This window comes from Phoxinus phoxinus, assembly GCF_949152265.1.
Source record: "Phoxinus phoxinus genome assembly, chromosome: 5".
Classification (NCBI taxonomy): Eukaryota; Metazoa; Chordata; class Actinopteri; order Cypriniformes; family Leuciscidae; genus Phoxinus; species Phoxinus phoxinus.
The window spans coordinates 30,803,411-30,819,440 of record NC_136880.1 but is presented as its reverse complement, the minus strand read 5'-3'; the positions used below and the strand labels follow the sequence as shown (position 1 = coordinate 30,819,440).

Genomic DNA, 16,030 nt, shown 5'->3' with positions numbered 1-16,030 from the left:
TTGAGTGTCACGTTTGACTGCATGTTAGAAATATGGCTAAGTCAAAAGAATGGTCCAAAAAGTTAAATGAAAGTCAACGACTGCAACCATATTTTTGAGAAGGCAGGTTCAGAAAAACCCTCGAGTGACTGCAAAAGAACTGCAGCAACCCTTGGTGGCAGGTTTCAGCTTGCACAGTAAAGTGCGTACTAAACGCATGCCAGAACTCAAAGACGTACAGCACTACTGACCCAAAAGCACAAGAAAAGTCAGCTTCAAGTTGCTCAAAATAATTTAAATAAGCCACATAGCCTAAGTTTTGGGATTCTGTTCTGTGTAGCGATGAAACAAAACTAGAACTTTTCGGCCCTATGGATCAGGGTATGTCTGGAGGAAGAAAGAATGAAGCATATGCTGAAATGAACACTGTCTACTGTTAAACATGGTGGTGATTCAGTGATGCTCTGCGGCTGCTTTGCATCCTCTGGCACTGGAAACCTGCAGCGTGTGGAAGGAAAGATGGATTTATTGAAGTATCATGAAATCCTAGAAGAAAACTTCATGCCGTCAGTGAGGAAGCTGAAGCTTGGGCATCATTAGACCTTCCAACAGGACAATGATCCCAAGCATACCTCAAATTACAAGGCTTGGTTGCAGAAGAAGTCCTGGAAGATTTGAGTGGCCATCACAGTCACCTGGCTTGAACCCCATAGAAAATCTATGGTGGGATTTGAAGGTGGCGGTTGCAGTATGCAAACCCAAGAATATTACTGAACTGGAGGCTATGGCTCATGAGGAATGGGCTAAGATACCTCAGAAACGCTGCCAGAAGCTGGTGTCTGTTTCTACATCTCATTTGCAGCAGGTCAGAACAGCAAAAGGGTGTTCTACTAAGTACTGAAGATGCTTGCCATGGAGGGGTTGAATAGTCATTAAAAGTTGCATTTTCAGTTGAATTTGGGGAAACCACTTGAAACATTTGTTGTGTTAAAGGTGGGGTATGTGATTTGCAAAACGGCCGGCAGATTTTGAAAATACACAACTCAAATGGTCCTACCTTCTTTCCTTTGACTCCACCCATTCAAAGAACATGGACATGGATGGGGGGAGGGGGGGATGGTACGACCGTTTGATTGACACACTTACTGTCCAATGATTCTAGGTGGTCTTGGAAATGATTGGCTGGAGTTTTTCGAGTCCTGCCTGTTCCACAGATGATTAAATTGCTTAATTTTTATTTCAGTGCTTCTAACTCAGTGGCTGTAAGTGGGTTAGGAATAGGATTTTAAGTGATTTTGAAAAAATGGCCAAAAAAGAGAATTACATACCCCACCTTTAAGCTATTTAAATTACTTTGTTTTATTTCTTCATTGTAAACAGCTGATTCTGATCGCAACTGTATATATCAGTGCAGTGCATATTTATAGAAAATTTACCCATTTAAACTTGTTTTTATTATTCAGATTGGATAAAAGTATATGGTGTTTTATTAAAAAAAAATCGAAAATAAATATTTGTGTGTGCTGTAAAGTGGATAGAAAAAATGAAATCGACTAAAATCGGTATTGGCAGGTCAAACTCAATGAAAAATCGGAATCGGCATAGAAAATTGTAATCAGTGCATCTCTATTACTATAATAATATATAAAAGTAATATATATAGATGTGATTTAGTGACATCTATGGTCAGGATGAAAAGCATAATAGAGTGGTAAAATAGAAGATTAAATCTGTAAATAACTTTCAATGGGACATTACATGATTACATTTAATTTAACTGTAAGAAAAATAATGGATGGTTGAATATATATATATATATATACATACATACATACATACATATATATATATATACATACCTTACAGGTATTACACGTAATCAGGTAATGTCCCATTCAAAGTTCTTTATAATAATTATTTTAATAATTTTTCCATTAAAATTGCAAATATTTTTCACTCTTTTACTCTCACTGTCTCCCACTTTCTCTCTGGCAAAGCGCAATCTGTGCTGTCAGCTGGGCAGCGGGACCCCTGCCTCAGTGAGAAACAGTGAAACTGAGACAGGCATTAATGTTTCAGCAGGCAGTCTGAAGCAAATGAATACAAACAGAGAAGGTGAAGTCATATCCCTGCTGCGCTGGTCTTTACAAATCAAAATTGGAAAAGAACCTTTATAGCACCTCCTAGGAGGATGTCAAGACTATTATTAGTTGATACGTTTCATCATATCGTCATGGTGACAGTGTTCAACTTGCCTTTCAGGAAATATTTTGCACAATCATCATTAGTGCACGCAGCAAAGAGGCTGTCATGTAACAATCTGTCAATAAATCAACACGCCTGTGGCGCGACACAGACTAAACGTATCATCTCAAATTCTCATCTGAGGCAGGGTTTTCCCCACAGAAAAATAAACAATTATGCTTAAAGAGTCAGTGTTACTAGTTGGATAATTCCTTCAGTTCCTTCGCCGCAGTCTTTTGTCACAGACTAGTCGCACGCTTAGCGTCAGTCTTGTATTGTGCACTGTATGAAAATTCTGTCATCACTTACCAAACCATTTATTTCATCTGTGAAACACAAAATAAGATTTTTTTAAAAGGTTTTCAGTTTATTTGGTCTATACAAGTATAGCCTTCATTGCAAGGAGCTTCATTGTATAGACAATAAAAGTCCACAGAAGGAAAGAAAAGAGTCATACAGGTGTAGAATAATGAGTAAATGATGACAGAATTAAGTGTGAATATCCCTATAAGCTGTGAGAAAGCCTTCACTGTGCTAAAGAGGGGGCTGCTTCTAACAATAACAGGCATCTGGAAAAACCTGCAATACCATGATGAATAATTGAGAGTGCTCATAGTTTTTGGGAATTCCCAGAGCCTCCGGTTTCTGTACAGTAGACCACCAGCTACATTAAGAGTGATAAAAAGGTTCTCAGCGCAAATAGAGGGCAAAGCTTAAAGGCAGCAATGGAATAGTGATAGTGCTTGTGCTCTGCTTGAGTCAGAGGTTAGGAGAGTCGACAGCCTTTGCAGCACAAACTCAGAGGTGAAAGTGAGCTTTGTATGTGCACGCTGTAAGTTTAGGGCCATTTTAAGTGTTATGTGAGGTAAAATATAAATCACAATACACAACTTTGTCTTAAAAAAAAATAACACCACCAACCTTTTTGCATCCTAAAGAGTAGTTTGCCCAAAACAATTATAATTTACTGACCCTCATATGCTGTTCTAAACCTGAATGACATTCTTTCTTCTTTGAAACACACAAAAATATATTTTAAATGTTTTTTAGTTTTTTTTCAATGAAAGTCAATGGGGTCCAATCAATATTGTTTTGGACCACACTGAAATTAGGGACAAAACGGTTCATCAAAAAATATTATTTTGCATTCCACAGAATCTCTTAGTGATACTTAGTTAATCATTGTGAGATATTTTCACAGACAATAATTATGCTTTTGTATTATTGTTTATTCCAGAAAGAGTCACTGATAAATCATGACAGTTATTATTATAATTATTATAATTAAAAAAATTAAGTATTCAATGAATCATACACTGAATAAGGATTATTCAGCCCTGAACATAAAGTTCTGTTCAAAACGAGGGTGTGCCGAGTTTGATCTGCAAAAACAAGAATTACATTTGAGCGCTCTTCAATTCGTCTGTTGTGCTTCTGCTGTATTTTCCTTATTTTTGCTGATCTCAAATGTATTCCATTTCCATCATCTATTCATTAATACAATCACGAATAAAAGAGCAGGACATTATCTGTCGTCAAAAAGCATCTTTTAATGTATTTGTGAGAGTTTCCTGATTACCTGGCACTATTAGTGCCTGCCTTATAAAAGATATGATTATAGCTGGTTTTGTCATTTACCTCATTTATACTTATATTATGAATGGGCAGGGCCTTCAACTATTCTGCTGAATACCCAAGTCAGGAAATTGCGGTGATTACAAAAATAAAACCTGTAATTTCAGGCACCACAACACTGAAATTCGTAGGGGGGAAATCACAGCCTAATCAGCCCCCTTCTTGTGGGTCAGCTGACAGACATTTTCAGTTACAAGCAAAGAGCAAGTGTACACAAGCTGGCAATAAAAGTAACCAAGGTAAATCTCCAAATCTTGCTTGAAAATTTGTTTAATAAATAAAGCTGTTCAAATTCTGTTGTGCCTCCCATCTATTGCAGGCTACAATGTCACTTCAGCCTTTATGAGCAGAGTTATTAGCTTAAAGAGGTCCGGTCTTGACAATTCCTTACATTGTTATTCCAGATACTGTACTTCCCAGAACTTAAAATATAATAATAAATTGTAAACAAAATATAATCTTCAAAACTGCTTTGTTGTCCAGTATACACAATAAAAAGTGAAACTGTGCTGCTCTTACCTTAAGTAGCTATAAGCCTATAGACCGAGATAGAGAGCACAAACGTGTGGAAAAGGATCTTTTTGCAGCAGTCAATAATGTATTAAACAAAATTTTAAATACAAATTGAAACAGAACAACCGTATAATATCACGACGAGAACTGACAAAGAAGGCTTAAATACACATAACAAACCAATCAACGAAATGAACATGTGTAACTGATAATCAAACAATGAATAACCAGGGATACCAACAGGGCTAAAAACATCCAAAACAGACACAAAACCCAGATAGTCCCTTACAGTAATGCCTGGCTCACACTACAGGAGTTTTAGGCCGATTTATGCCCGATTTCCCCCTCCCGAGAATCGGAGAAAAAATCTTGTCGAGGACCTCGATCGGTTGCGATGTTCGGCGCAGATTATCTGTTAATGCGAGGCGTTCACAGATCGAATCTTGCCCCTCCCGATCTGCTCTCACACAAATCGGGCTCGCCCCGATCATATCAAACATGTTTGATATTTATCGGGATGAGCAAGATTGTGATTACGTCAGTACTGTCACAATAGCCAATAGGAAAAAAGTCTACGAAGAGACGGAAGTGACAAACATTTCTTACATGCATTTCTCGCTGAAGAACTGACAATCAATGTTGAGCCCGTCTCCCCAACCATTTTCTCATCCACACTCGTTTATTCTTCCGCTTTTGTTTTTTCTCACAACAAACGATCGTTATTGATACAGCAAGTTTTCATGTTACAGTATCCATTTTGTTTACATCCGCTTTCCCGCTTCCGATCTGCTGCGTAGATCACGTGAGGCGCTTCCTCTGGCACGATAATCTTAGTAACATTTTGTAGTGTGTGATGCGCCGCGATTTTCAAATCTTGTAGTATGAGCATGTTTAAGATTTGAGGAAAAAAAATCTGCAAAGATTCTCCTAAAGTGTGTGCTGCAACCAGATTTCAAAATCGGTTAGGATTTCAAAACTCCTGTAGTGTGAGCCAGGCATTAGGGTACGTTTACACGTCAACGATATGCTTCTAACAGAGAAGTTTTTCCTTTGAGTTTTCCGCTTTCAGACGACACCATTGTCAAAACGATCCCCATTCACACGGATCTGCGAAAACGACAAAAAAAAAAACAGTAATCTGCTGCCAGGCCATAAGATGGCGATGAAACACTACGATTAAACATGTAATATGCATGTGCATGACGTCATCGTCTTCAGAGATTCGTGTTTTGTTGTTTACACAGAAATAGTTTTAAAAAACTTTCACTTTGAAACCCGTTTTCAAAAACGTTCACTTTGAAACCTGTTTTCAAAAACTTTCACTTTGAAACCCGTTTTCAAAGTTTGTTTTCAGGCACCCAAAACGCCATTGTCGTGTAAACGAACAGCCGGAATGCATAAAAAGTTTCACGCTTTTAGTTGAAAATGGTACAGTGTAAACAGCCCCTTAGACTTTTACATTACAATATATCAAATAAATTCTGCTTTTTTTTCTACTCAAAAAATACTGGAAAATGTATCGCAGTATTCACAAAACAAATTCACAGGAATAAGTTACGATTCAAAATGTGTTAAATAAAATATTTCACAATATTACCATTTTGATCTTGTTTTGATTTTGATTAAATAAATGCAGCCTTATCGAGCAAGAAAGTCTCCATTCAAAAACTTTTTTTTCCCCGCACGACCCCAGGCTTCTGAATGCTGTCAGCATGTACAGTAGATCTACACATAGAGTAGATAGAATTAAAAGATGATTTAGGTTAGTAAGCCAGAGCTCAGAATAATCACAAGCAGACTATGATGTAACAGTCATTAATATTTAAATGCATAACAACCCTTAGTAAATCCACATGCTCTATAAATATAATTTTATTTTAGTCAGACAGGTACAATTGAGTAGTTTAATAACTGCACAGTATCTACAATATTTGTGTTTATAATATTAATTTATGAGAAATTATTCACAGTGTGAATGAAACCAATCTGGAAAATGTCCATGGCCCAGAAAATGTGCCAAAATATTGCATAGAGTGTAATTGGATGCTAAAAAGTAAAAATACATCTGTGATCAGAATGTTTAGATAGTGACCCACCAGTTGAGAACCACTGCAGCAGGTCTTGTTAGTGGTGTTATTTTGCTTTCAAACACAATTAGAAACACGACAAAATCATTATTTATTTATTCATCCAGTCTCACTGTTTCTAGCTAAAAGCAGTGTTGCCTCGAAGCTTAGTCTACATGCCATTTGTACGATTTACAGTGGCACAGTAGGCGCTTGCACAGTCACCATAGAGATATATCTGGTATCATAGCAATTCTGTAGCAGCCATCTTTGATCTACCACTCCAAATTGCCATGGTACAGTGGCCTGATCTTCTCATTCTAATTCTATGCGCTTCTCAATGAAACTGCAGTGTTTACTCAAGCACTTACGGGATATATTGCGAACCATATGAAGTGAAACGAAAACATTTTAGGTAAAACATCCCTTGCATTCCTGAAAGCCTTATTTTAATCTAATCATAATTAGCATTTTTTTATTGACAGAATATTAATAACCTGAGAGAATAGCAGATAGTCAGATGCTACAAATAAACGGCTTCCATCTGCAAAGCTGTTCAAATAAATGTAGGTGCTTTTCTTTAGGATAAGATCCCTTGGGCTGCTCTGAGCGTGTCAAGGGTTAGCAAGAGCACTGTGTAAACGCAATTAATCATGCATAACAATAAGGACAGTCACTCCCACACACGTAACGTTACATGCTATTCACATTGCAAAGATGCTTGCAAATTGAAAACTTCAACTTCACTATTTTGTGAATTAATATTAATGAGTTTCAGTAGAAAGAAACCAATAGCTACAATGCCTCAAGAGGACAAATGTTACTGTGACTATATCAAAAGGTTTTTTTTTTTCCCTGACAAAGTAAACCAGTAATCTTTTTTTCATTAACAAGTGCTCGTAAAAACTATCCTCAAGTAAGTCTTTTGTCTTGTACGCCGCGTATGGCTACTTGTCATATGCGCAGGGGAAAACAACAAAGCTTTCCATATTCCCACATGGTGAATTGATTTAGTCACAAAACTGCATGCATTTTAGTGGCACAAAATTACATTTCTGTGAATATTTTGGAATCTCCCTCCATTTGCAAAGGCCTATATTATACTAAAGAAATAACTGTCCACTCCAACAGGTTAAGGCAATTTTCATGAGAGTCCGGAGACAGAGAGGCTCATTGGAAAAAATGTCAAATCTAAATGTTTGCAAACGATTCACTGCAATTTCCACAAATCAACACTAGTAGCAGTAAAACACCTACTCTACTGTATAACTTTTTTTCTTTTCACACAAATCATGATTACAGGGGCAGAGTATTGCTTAATACAGACTTATTTCCATGCTGTTCCTTGCACCTCAAAACATTTTTACCATAGTTCAGGACTAGTACAATAATACTTTTTAAGTAACCAGCTCTGTATGTCTTTTCTGGCATAATAAACTAGCTTGTTAGCTCACCTGGGGGCTGTTCCATAAAACAAGATTAGAATACAAGCCAGACTTATTTTGGTTAGTCAGACTTATTGTCGGTTGATTCTGTTTCATAAAGCAAACTTAAAATAGTTCAAACTCAGTTACCCTGGCAACTTATGCTGGGAAACTAGCCTGGTCCAGGGCAGGCTAACTGTCAGGCTAAGCCTCAGTTGTTGCACAGATCCTCTAACACTGACCAATAGGAACACAATTACTGACAATCTCTCATACCATTATTTGACTTTATTATCCACTATAAGTCCAAAAATAAATATACAGTAAATAAAATCAACTTAAATAAGGCTACAATGATAAATTAGACAATATAGACCTACAAACATATATATGTCGGGGTTTATATACATATATATCCTACAGGTTTTCTTTTCTTACTGGCTGAATGTTTTGTGATTTAATTAGATAGTTTTACAAATTTATGAAACAGAACATTTAAAATAAATAATTACAAAAGCACAGTATACATTTAAACTGGTAAGATTAATCTGAGCTTAGTAATTGCTATATTAACCTACACTTGATTTACCCCATTACAATAGTCCCTTTACAGTTATTTATATCATAAAAATACACTAAATTGTAGGTTTAAAATTCTAAATAAGGCACATCTAATGTCCAACAACCAATATTTTAGCATTTATATTTTATGTACTTTATTATGTCTTTCAATTCAAATACATTTCACAATTATACAAATGGACAGTTCCTTTAAAGACATAATATTTCCCCCCAATAAATCTTATTTTTCCTTCTACTTTTTTCTTTTGTGATAATACCCATCAACACATAAAAACAATTAGAACAACAACCATTAAGTACATAGTTAGACACTTTTACATATGAAAAAAATGGAAAAAAATCAAACATTCACATATTTATATCAAACTCTTATAATGACACATCATTCATAATAAGTTATTAAAGTAATATTATTTAAATATCAAATACTAAATAAGTAAATAAATAACATAACAAATAACTAGAATTAAGGGAGGGAAGGTTATTTAGTTATAGGCTAATATGTATTCCTTTATTTTATGGAATATTCTTTGATTTTAGAGTTGCACATATCTTTTCAAAATGTATACTTTTGCTCTTAATTTCATGTTATCCTCTCCATAATGCACTGTATAAACTAAATCTAACCAAACATTCTTGCTTTCTCCACAAAAAAAAAAAGAATTCCTAGCATTCTAATTAAATAAGTATAAGTACTCTTTTTTAAGTAGCTTAGGTCCTAAACCCAAAACTATATTTTGTATCTTTATTATATTTGGTTTCTTAAAAAAAAAAAAATTCCCTGAATTAGGCCTACTTCTGTTCAATTGTTTTATTATAAGTATAAAATGAGTGTAATGAGATCTAGTTCACTGCAACTGATACAACATCCTAAAGATAAATTATTATAATCAGAAGATATTTCTGGTGTTATAAAATATCGCATAGCCTATTAATTTTCCAAGCAAAATGTATATTAGTCAGAATTATTCCGCTCCTATTTGGCGCGCATGCGCGCAGCAGCGCTCGTTCAATGTGAAGTTTACAGCAAAATTGAACTATTTGCACAACTTTCTACGATTTTCAGATGGAGAATATTCTTGTGAAATGTAAGTTTTGCAAACACCATGTCTCAAACGCATAAAACAGCACAAAATATATGCAGTTTGATGGTGGATCGATTTGATCTATGATCGACCTCCAGGGCTGCTTAAGAAACGCGTGCACACGCAGTTATCTAGACTAGATAAACCTGGATCAAATTAGTGGGATTGCGTGAACTTGAATTACCTTTTATGAAACCGCGTTAGCCCCAACTTATTTGTTAGGTTTATTCAAGTCGGGTTTTGGAGTTTAATCCCCGCTTTTCTTAGCATCTTTTATGGAACAGCCCCCTGGTCAAGCATTGCAGTTGTGATGCGGAGTGCTTGTGAAAGAAGCTTCAGCAAATAAGTTTATCATGTTTGCTTTTGTTAACACTATTAATTAAGTTTAGGGTAGGGTTTAGTGGTACAGTATTTTCAAACAGGATAGAGCTTTAATTTTTTAGTGACATGTGCGACAACCAACATAACAAAATGTTGTCAGATAAATTTTCATCTTCGGGTAAAACTTTTAGCACCTCACAATGGACATTTCACAGTGACCTAACCAGACACGACGCCGCGACACGTGATGAAAGGTATCTTTCCCATGTTAATCAGAGTTTTGGTCCAATTTTTCTGCGACGTCGTGGCTCGAACAACAACACAAAGTAGCCCATGGCAATGATAATTTCGAGTAAAGCTTCATACCCCACCTCTCCCGTGTCTCTTCTTTCTTTCCACAATGTTTTATCTTTATTTTATATTGTTGACAATCATTTCCAAGCAACTTACAGTCATTAAGAGCATCTCATTTATTGGCAGCAGGTGGGGATTGGTGGTTGTCCTTGTATGGCATTTCTTAAATACTGTAGGCTCTGAGTAAGCACCCTTCTCCACCACTGAAATCTTTGTCATGCAGCTACACAGATAATATAACATTTCTCCAGTAGCATATGTGCAGTTATACTTGAATGAGCTCAGGGTCAATGGTAATGATTTTATGAAATAATTTCCATTACGTCATTCTTTATGGAAATTCTATACCACAGCCTACACTGAATGATATCACTTTTCCAATGCATGTTGGGTAATCTCATTCAAATTTAATCTTAAAGCTAAAGTGTTTAATTTCTGTGTCCTTAGCATCACCAAATAGGATTGTACGTCTGATCATGAAAGCGATGACAAATGGATTATTTACATACAGAACTTTGTTGCCATGGGTTTATATTTTTAAATATAATCATATTACGAGATTTTCTGCAAAATGTGTCAACTCTGACTGCACAAAGTCGGCAGAATGAATGGCTCTGTCTGTCGGCAACTGACATTGACTCATCCAGACTGCAAATTGGGCCAAAAAATCTGGGCAAAAGTTTTGTTGTGTATGCCAACAAAACAAAACCCCAGGGCCACAGTGTTCACATCTTTTGTGGAAATCAACCTATTAATGACCTGCCTATAGTTGTCTCTGCAAGTTTTCTTTTAATATTGTATATAAAAAAAATATCACACTTTTTAAATTATGGAGATATTCAGCTCACAAACTGAGCTTCAAAAACCATCCAGTAAGCTTTAAACATCCTGCAGGCTCACACAGCAGTAGAACATAAAATGAAACGCATCAAGATGTGTTTAAATAAAACATTTTAACCTTTAAGCTTGCAATCCCGTCAAACTAGATACTCAATCTAATCTGTGAATCCTGCGGCAATTCTTGGGAAAATGCAGGATCTGAACATCCCCGTTTCAGAGAAGAGTTTTAAATTAGCCAATGTCATGCTGACTGAAGGTACAGGCAGACCGTGATCAATACACTTTTCTCATTGTTTCACATGCGGTCCTGCCAATGCCAATAATCCAATTACAGGCTGCAGTCACAGATACACTTTGACAAAGGAAAATAGCCAGAGAGAAACTGAGTGGGAGAGAGTGTCACACTAACTTAACTCGCATATGGGCTTTGACAGAGTCCGATTAATTAACACCTCGGTTTTATCACAGGTCTGTTAATGTAGAATCGATATGTCCTTCCGAACTTAAGCTCAAAATGTCTTTAAAGATTCAACAATGGCTGAATGACCATTTCTTTAAAGGAAACATGCTAAATGCATATGCAGCATCTTTAGAGTCCCAGGGAAACAGCAAGGATGCAAATCTTTTGAAAAGTCAACAGAGTTAAAAAAGAAAATCTGTTATTCAGTGTTTTGTGAGAGATTGCTGAATACTCCAATCATGTGAACGCAACCTGAGCAAAGAAGATGCTATTCAGCAGCGAACAATTAGTACAAGATCTTTAAAAACATGAATACAATCTCAATTACTCACACTGTCCATGCCAGTTTGGGACTGATCTCTCAAAAGATGGTCTATAGGGATCTCCCAGTCACGTGACCCCTAGCCGCGTGTCAGCCATTTTGACGGAATAAATCCGTCAGCTACTCAGTGGCAATGCATCTATTATTAGGGGTGTGTAATATATATTATTAGTATATTATTATTATTATTATACTAATAATATAATTATTTTATAATTAGCCTAAATATTGCAATACTTTGCACTACAGTATTGATATAATTGCGTGCGCAAAATATCTCGATATTGAACAGAATAATTTTTTTCCCCCACCACTATTATTATTAGCGCAGCGGCCGTCAGCTAACTCTTCACATCATGTCATCGCACTTATTAGCATCACAAAAAGATACAAGAGGAAGATAAAGGAATTAGGAATCATATGAAGCACCACAAGTTCTTTTTACAGGCATTAAATGTGTAGAAAAACTTCCTGACATTGAGTTCGGTGACATTTACAGCTACCTTATTCACTTCCCATCACGCTAACGTTACACCGGAGCTTCATTAAAAGCATACAAAAGCTTAACGTTAGCAGGCTATCGGTAACACGAGTGCGGATGGGTCAGCAACTCTTTGATTTGGACGCCAGCGGGGAAGGATTATTCAATCATTACCGCAAAAGTTGGTCAATGTATTTTTATCACCAAATTATAGTGACGTTACCTGTAATAATCTTTAAACTGAGTTTACAGGGGAACACACAAAACAAAATCACCTGTTTATTGCCACCAACCACTTGTTTCTCCGTTTTATTTCTTTTGGGATACGGTATAAAGATATTCCTTTTGTATGATCACGTATCTGATCGCATCCAACTGCACAGCATCGCTCGGGCATGATAGGAATATTTCGCGACGAGCTGTATATCACTGGCGGTTTAGCATTTTCTATTCCGTCAAGATGGCTGCTCCAAATAGTGTGACGTCACGCGGGACGTCCCTATAATACTATGGAGTAAGCGATCAATTAGCATTTCCATTGTTACTGAGCAGTGATGTTAAAAGCAGACAAGAGCAAAAAACACTTTCAACACTCAAACATTTAAGATGAATTCAGACGTCATGGTTTGGCTATATACTCTAAGAATTACATTGCTTACAGTGCACATGCAGTCATATTATTATTTTGCATAGTACTCAGGTGGTGTGCAATGCCTGGTTGTGTATTGCATTTTAGGTTTAAGAAATGCAATGAGTCACAGGCAGCATGCATACATTTTCTTTCACCACTACTGTGAAGTGATATTTTGATGTACACCTGTTCCCTATGCTGTTAGCAGTACCCTTCAGACTGATGTGTTTTGAATTCTCATGATAGCCAAGCAGCCTGTGAAGCCCACTCGCAGAGCACTATTGGATGACTGGCACATACACACATGGAATACATTATAAAGTACAGGGGCTTTGTCAGGTTGTTAATTTGCGTGTTTTGTTCAACCAATAAAAAAATTAACTTATCAGACATATATATATATATATATATATATATATATATATATATATATATATATATATATATATATATAATAAATTAAAGTACAGCGGCTGGTTGCACCAGCTGTGCATAAGTTACAACTTATCCTTGTTTTGATGTAAATAGGCACAATTATTTAAGTAATTTCTTGTGGGGGGTTTTGTATTAAGTTTTTATTTATTGATCCTTATTCATTTATGTTCAAATAAAGTTTCTGAATGTTATTTACATATAAAACACCTATGTTATTCACCTATGTTATAGCAGCTGTGTTATTCATGACCAAGTAGTATAATTTAATGGAAACTTATTTTTACTGTTAGTTATTTGAGGCAAAATAAGTTAGAATGAAGGGTAAACTGAAATTCACAGCATTTAAACAACTTCTTCTGCTCGAACATATTTGTAGGCTGCTTTTGGATCATTGAGGGTAAATCGTCAAATGCGCATTACGGAGAGCTTACGACCTACTAGCAATGTTCTGCCTTGAGAACAAATGGTGCAACCCAACAAAGTACAGAGTTAGTTACAAACTAGCTAGTAGTTACTACGAAATGGAATACTATCATACTACTCTTACCATGTCGGCAGTATCCAAATTGTCTGCATGCATGGAATACCCGGATGACCTACTATTTGCCAGCATCTGCTAAATGCAACTCAAAAACACTAAAATATGTTCGGTATGGCATACTACCATAAAGCTCATACTATATTACAGTATGCATGGTGTTTACTATGAATAGTATGAGAATTTGCTGTATGCACGGAATTCCAGATTACCTATTTGCTGAAATCTGATGTATGCATCTGAGGACACTGTCTGCATGGGATACAGTTTCCCACAGCGCAACACGCTGCACGTGATGTTTCATCCTTGTGAAGAGTGCGGTGTCAGTGAACTGGAGGTGGGGAATAATTACACTGTAAGAAAATATATGATCAATAAGCTAGGAAAACATGTTTTTACATACCGGTACATTGCTTTAACTCATCAAAATAAGTTTTTTTTGTAAGTTATATACAAGATTCAACTTTTTTACCAGTTTAATGTAATTTAAGTTTAAATGACTAAACATCCAAATGTATTGTACTTAATTTAAGGCAGCAAATTGCTTTTATAACTCGTCAACGTCAGTGCTCAAACAAATACATATTATTTTATTTAAATTATTGCCACACTTTAATGTTCATTATATTATCAGAAAACTGAACATTTAGCGTTGTCAGGCTTTTATTTGTGCTTAATGGATAAAACAACGTCACTGCGCACTCGGATTTATGGCTGCTATAAATTTGACCTGCCACAAGATGGCGCTGTTTTCAACACTCTTGATGCTTCGAATCTTTTCCCGAAACATTCAGGGGAAAGCCTCAGTGCTTCATGAAGCTTCATTTGCCCATCCCTAGTATGCACTGTGTACTGAGCAGTAAGTTAGGCCACATTTACACATAGCCGGGTATTTAGAGAAACGAATATTTCCCGCCCTCCGTTTTCAATAATAACATCGTGCACACAACCCGCATAAATACGCCGTCGAGCGCCATCATAACTATGCCAAACCTATGGACGGCAGTGAAGGGAGAAGGATAAAGCCATGCAAGCCAATCAGAATCCTCAGAATCGACAAGAGAGAACCTAAAACCCCGTTTCTCCCAGTTGACACGGCAACATATAACCAGCGTTTTCAGAAATCTCCACTTTGGCCGGAGTTTTTAGAAATAATCGTTTTCTGGGATAAAAACGGCGTTTTCGTGTAAATGACAGGCCAAAACGCAGATAAATATCTGCGTTTTCCCATCGTGTAAACGGGGCCTTAGTGTGCCATTACGAACACAGCCTTGGCTTAATTTAAGAAGGACCTTACGAATGGATGGTGCAACCCTACCCAGCTGTACAGTCATACTCTTGAAAATCCACCTTCCTGCAGAGTTTAGCTCCAACCCTGCTCTACACACCTGCCGGCAAATATCAAGTCATCTCAACAGGCTTTGATTAGCTGCTTCAGGTGCATTTGATTAGAGCTGGAATTAAACTCTGCAGGGTGGTCGATCTCCAGTAGTAGGATTTGGCATGGCTGGTATAGTTGGACACTCATTAAAGCATTACCTTTAACACAATGTTCTTCAAAGAACATGAAAAGACATTCTTTGCCAATTAATATAAAGGTGCTTGTAAATCAGATCAGATGCTAGTCTCACAGTCTCTCATTTAAATCATGAAAGCACACAGACCATAAATCCTTTAGGGTAGAATTAGGCCCCGTTTTCACGTACATGGTTATTTTGAAAAACGGAGACATTTCCCTTCAATGTGCCCTTTGTTTACACGCAAACGGAGAATTCTCCTCTGAAAACGATTCTTTCTAAAAACTCCGGCCAGAGTGGAGATTTTGGAAAACTTCGTTTGCATGTAAACTGAGAAAAACTGAGTTTTAACAGAGCCCGTCTACGAAGAGCCTGGCCACTCCCTATTAAGTACTATTGTACCGAATTTTGGTTGTAGTTCCACCAGGGTTTCACTGGGGGCGATCACCCATGAGTGCAAAATGAATGGGAGTCTATGGAGCTAGACGACTAAATTTGTCTCTTTCACCCGATTGCCGTTGAGAAATCTCAGATTTGATTGTAGGTTTCAACATGGGTTATAGGTCGAATGAACGAGTAGTTATGTCCTTTCGATTTCTTACA

General features: G+C 36.6%; 1 protein-coding gene across 1 annotated transcript in view; it reads right to left on the bottom strand.

Annotated features, from left to right (window-relative positions):
* The window catches only part of tnr (tenascin R (restrictin, janusin)), a 139,154-nt gene extending 124,935 nt beyond the window's left edge, over window positions 1-14,219 (bottom strand). Inside the window, exon 1 of the mRNA XM_079614505.1 lies at window positions 14,123-14,219. The gene's annotated coding sequence lies outside the window, so the exon portion shown is untranslated. The remainder of the gene's footprint in view (window positions 1-14,122) is intronic.
* Between the last annotated feature and the right edge of the window lie 1,811 nt (window positions 14,220-16,030).